Genomic DNA, 6000 nt, shown 5'->3' with positions numbered 1-6000 from the left:
AAAGCATATGTCATTATGGTTCTTAACATTCTGGGGAAAACAGACCCTTCTGAGAATCTGATAAAAGTTACAAGAGCTTACCCCATAAAATTAATTGATGAATATATACCAACATTTATATACAATGTCAAAGACTTTACAGAATAATGTTATCCTAAGATAAGGAAAAGATCTTAGAAACTATGATCAAGATTTTCACTGTGATGTGTAGACTAAATTCAATAAAGAAGTTTCTTCATTACAATAATAGGCCCAATAAAAATACATGGTAAGAATTTTTAAATAAAAAATTCAATACAATTTTCACTTCTTTCACATGCTAGTTGGAATGGTACCCCCCAAATTCCAACATTTTCTTAGGTTGGTAGTTCTCTAACGTCTGAGCCTATATTTCTATAAATATATTTATTTGGTTCTATAGGCTATACATTAAGCACAAGTCACTGCATTTTACATGAGGCCTTCCATTTTGTTTTTAACTATCAAATACCTGCTCTAAAAGATGAAATGGAATGTCCTTGACCTGTGAGAAGAATAATTATACAAGTATGAAAATGAAATTCAGGAGAGAAAACAAGAATTTTCTTTGTACATCAAATTTATATAATATTAAGGCAGGTATACTCAGCTTGAAAAAATCTGTTCGTTTAAGTCAACTAATCTATATTGAGTTAGAAAGAGACATAAACAGGATAGAAGGGGTTGCTGTCCTTTTGACACAATGAGTGAGAGATGAACATGTGGAAACAAGCAGCTCTAGCACAGCATGGGATAAGCCACGATGGGGAGGAACAAGATGGCACCGTAGTCCTTAAGAGGTAAACCTCGGTGATGCTCAGAGCCTCTGGACCTAGAGCTCCTGGAGGGCCACATGTGGGTTTTATTTGATTCTAATTCTTATGTCCAGCATGATGACTGGCCAACAGAAAGCCACGTAATAGAGATTTTGTGTTGAAAATTCAATTTGTCATGGAGTTGATGGTGGTGGTGGTGGTGTGTACGTACAACTTATAAAACATCAGAGCTTTTTGAATAGTCAATATGTATAATTATCTATACATGTTTTACAAAATGTGTTATACAAATCGAAAGATCAGAAGAGAGGTATGGACTAATATTATGAATTTGGGAGTTGATAGAAATTAGAGTGCGCATGTGGATCAGATTGTTCAGGGAGAGAGTATAGAATGAAAAAATTAGGTAAATGCAAGAAGGCCCTCAGAGTCGTAAAAGCAAAACCAGGAAGAAATAATATCAAATAAGTCAAAGAAGGAAAGTGTTTTGAAACAAGGGAGTTGTCAACCCAGTCAAGTGCCAAGAGAGGTCAAATGAATATGATTTTCTAAGCATATTTAGGTTTGGAAACCAGAGGACCATATGTTACCTTGGAGACGGTTATTTCAGAGAAGTGATAGGCCTTTGACTTATGAAGCAAAAGCCAGATTGTGCTTGTCTAGGTAGAGAATGGCGCGTAGTGGGTGGGGAGAGGAAGTTGAGAGGGCAAATAGTGATGTATATTTCAGGAAGCTTCTATTCAAACAAAGGAGACAAAGACTCTGGCATTGCAACTGACACAGACACCAATGAGAGAAATAGTGCTCCAGATTTTCCTTCAAGTGACACGTAGATTCCTGCCCAAAGGATTTCACACAGATTTAAGAACTCTCTGCCAGGAAGGGGAGGTCAAATAAACATTACAGTGAATTATGAGAAATGGTTTCTGGAATCACCTTTCCTCTAGGTTTATCTGTCCAAATTACTTATAAAATGTGCCTGAGGGTAAGGAAATGAAGCACCTGAGATCTGGAGACCTTTTGCAACTCTGTAGCACTGTCATTCATTTTTTTTTTTTTTTTTAACTTTAATTAGCCTTTTGAGGAGCAACTTAAAAAGGCCAATGTACCATTTCTCAGATAATTCCTGGTTATAAAGAATATAAAATATGAGGGGAAAAATTAAACACAGATGACATAGAAGCCCTTAACTCGATTTCCTTATCTACAAATACTTGCAGCAAAATACTACTACAATGTTCACTTTCCCTCCTTGCCATTGTTTTATTTCTACTTCACTTAAATAATTGGTTTTGTTCTGTGACTTCTCTTGTACACTAATGCATGCAAATATAAATGAATTAAATCAGCGAAAGAATAAAATTAGATGATAACATGTGATTCCTTCCCCCTCCGTTTTTTGCTAAATAGAACAATTTTTAAAACTGAAAACTCTCAAATTTAGCTTTTCCCCTTTGTTTACTTTAAACTAATAGAGGGTCTAATCCTCTCCTTTCCTCTGGCACACTAACCAAAGGGACAAGGTGGGCCTCTGTGAGATCCCCTATGATCTCCTACTTTGTAATCTCATTTTAGTTACAAACTCAAGAAAATGCTGTTTTGGAAATCCTGCCATTTGGGAAAACATGAATGGAACTTGAGAGCAGAGCATTATGCTAAGTGAAATAAGTCAGACAGAGAAAGGGAAATTCTGTATGATATCACTTAGATGTGGAACCTGAAAAAGCTGAATTCATAAAAACAGAAAGTATCATGGTAGTTACCAAGGGATGGGGGTAGGGTGAGGGGGAGAACTGGGAGATGCTGCTTAAGTGTACAAACTTGGAAATAGTAGATAAATAAGTCCTGGAGAGCTAATGCACCGTATAATGATTATAGTTAACAATACTGTATTATAATCTTCAAAGTTGCTAAGAAACTAGATCTTAGTTGTCTCCACTGCAAAAATAGAAATGATATTTGTGTGACATGAAAGAGGTGTTAGCTAAGGCTTTGGTGGTAATCAGACTGCAATATATACACATATCAAATCATCATTTTATATACCTTAAACTTGCACAAAGTTTTATGTTAACTATATTACAATTTAAAAACATTTAATAAAGATGATTATTTGAGGAAATAAAACTGTTTGGTATTCTTTTTCCCTCACTCTTTCTTTCAGCTCTTGGTGACAGGGTGACTTAAGGCTTTCTGTGTAACTGGATAGGAGGAGTTCACACTTCCACCTACCCGGGCAAAATTACAGATCCCTTCTAGACCCAGCAGAGGCATAAAAAGGCAATATTCATACAATAACTGAACAGGTTATGGTTGCTTATTAATTCAGTAAATATCTCAGTAAATACCTTTCTCTTGGTAAACGTAACAGGATGATCACAGAGACCCCAAAGAATCGACAAATGCCAGCTCTTAAGAAGGAGCATGAAATGAATCTTTAGTCTGGGAGGTCGGTCACGTTCTACTCTTTCTCACTGTCACTTTCCTAAAGAACTGTTTGTATCTGATCACATGTTTGTTTAATGAAGTGCCTGGCTTTAAATGAGTTAATGAACCTCTGCGGAGCAAAATAGGCAATGCTGGTTATTATGTGAATAGCAAGCTGATCATTGCTTCATTTCTCCTTAATTGTTATATCGTTTGAAAGCTTTATGCCACTAATATATTAGAAGTGATTTTGAGAGAATATTAAGATAATTAATATTAAGAAAATTTTGAAAGCAGATCAAATCAAAGCTGCTCTGTTTGAAAGGAGAGAAGAAGAGTCCAAAGTCTCTCTGCCCAGCCTCACATACACCCCTGGCTGCACTCTGCATCCCACACCCCGCCCCTCACACTCAGAAGCCCCTGAGGCCTGCTCTTGGAATGTGAGGATTTCCAGAGACACAGTCAGAAATTCACTGATCTAGTCTATTACCTTCTCACATTCCTTTCCTCTCCTAACTTTGGTTATTTTACGACTCATAATCACCTTCGACAGTAGAGCAATCAAAGAACATTACTGGAACCGAATTTTGTAAAAAACATACACAGCACTTGTAAAACAGAGAGAAAATTACTCTCTTTATCAATTTACTGTGATTAACTAAATTAAATTAAATATATTTAATTTCTCTCATAGCATCTGATACAAAGATGATAAGGGTATACAAATTAATAAACAAAAACCTCAGTTAAATAGAGGGGCAGCTCTCACACTCTTCCATGATAGCAGAGCCCAGCAGGAAGAAGAAAGACTCCCTCTTCTTGCCTGGCAAGAAGCTCAGTCAGTGAGAGACAGTCACAAATCAGAGTATGAAAAGCCATGGACTGTTTGTTTACTGTGGCCCTCCCAACTTCCTTTTCCCCGTATAAAAGAGGTGTCCTCTCCATTCATGCCATAGTTGCAGACCCCAAACTGCAATTCTTTGCTGATCCTGAACAAACTCTTTTTCTGCTGGAAAAATAACTGGCAGTCTATTTGTTTTATGTTAACAAGACCATGTGAATTTCCTTCTTTCCCCTTACCTCCTTCAAGTATTCCCTTTTTCAAGTGACCCAAGGTGATGCCCCAGATTTTTTAAAAGAAGAAATTTTATTTAAAGTCATGATTTCTGCAATGAAAATCATTTTCTCTGTGTGTTTCTCCAAACAGGGGGATAAGTATTCTAAATAAGGGCTATAGAAAATGGAATTCAAAGGAATTCTCTGATGGTGGGCCTGAAGCATCTTGATGGGTTCAGCTCCTACCTGTTGAATTCCATCAGTGTGTCCTTAGTGATGCAATGAAATTTAAATTCATAGTAGCTCCCTTTTAGGGGTTAGTGTTGCATTATTAACAAAAGATACCACTACTGGAGTCTTTTTACTCAAACAGAAGGCAGCAACCCATGGCTTAGCAGGTGGTACAGTGCACAGTGTTGCCATATCTAACGAAGGCCATACGCATTATAGATATGGCAGATTTGTATATTGATTACAACAATTTTTCTGAGAGATGAGAGTAAAATCCCAGTTCTTACAAAATCACAAAAGGGTCTCAAGGTAGGGGTTTCATGGCAGGTATTTCCCTTTTGTCCCTAAAAATCCATTCTCTATCCATCTCCACCTATCCCTACCTTGCTCTCTACTCAGAAAAACTGATTTCTTTGTTCTACAAAATAGAACCCCCTGTCTTCTTGTTGGAGTTTAGCCAGAGACGAGCCCGGAGATGGGGAGGTCAAGGGAGGGAGAAGTCAGAGTAGCTGTTTTCCTTTTACATACCTCTCATGTCAGCCAACCCCACCCACCTCTGTATTTCTGGGTTCTTGCTGTAAGTCACACACTTGTCCCTTTGGGGCTGACTAGTAGCCTGAGGGGTATTCGTCCTAGGTCACCACACCTACAAATATAGAAATAATGGCTTTGTAAATAAATAAATATTTCTGACCTTGTTCTATTTTGAAGGTGCTTCTGTTTCCTCTTGGTACCCTGACCTCTGGGGGTCCCTTCCTCTTTCATATACAAGCAGCGCATGTGTTGGCCCTTCTTTGTGCTCATGCTCCAAATTCACGGCCTCGGGTCCACTGATTCGTGCCTCTGTACTTCCTCCCTAAGAGAAAAAAGGAAATAAAGGGAAAATCTCAAAAGAAGAGAAATGTTTATGGGGAAAAGGACCCTCCTAGAGAATCTAGGGCATGTGCTTATGTTCAAATTCAATTTGGAGAGAGACAAATATTCGTACACATTCCTTTTTACTGTGAAAAACACCATTCCAAAATTCAGAACAACAAAAATCTCGATTTGCTATTTATTTAAAATGCTTAGTGCTCAAAACATAAATGTCAAACCATATAAAAGTTTTAAAATCTGAGTCTTATAAACTAACTTCCAACCCCTGGTTCCATTTTCTTTTTAACAATTTACATTTTTTTCAAGATGGATATCAGAAGATATGCTTAAAATATTCTAAAAACATTCAAATATCTAAATATTAATATATGAAAATATTTATAAAATTATTCTAAAATATGCTTATGCTTTAGCTTCCTGATTTATACATTTAAATAGTACCTCTTGAGTCAACAACATTAGGTTATCTATTTAATAAAATCACACTTGCTTTCACCAAACATTATATGGATAAATGTATACAATTGCTTTTATGTTTTCAAGGTTTCTAAAATTTACCTTCTGTTATTTATCTATAACCATGTCCTCTGTGTTTTATCCATAGCTTGATTATACA

This window comes from Balaenoptera physalus (assembly GCF_965194825.1).
Source record: "Balaenoptera physalus genome assembly, chromosome: 4".
Lineage (NCBI taxonomy): Eukaryota > Metazoa > Chordata > Mammalia > Artiodactyla > Balaenopteridae > Balaenoptera > Balaenoptera physalus.
Note: the sequence above shows the minus strand (reverse complement) of the source record.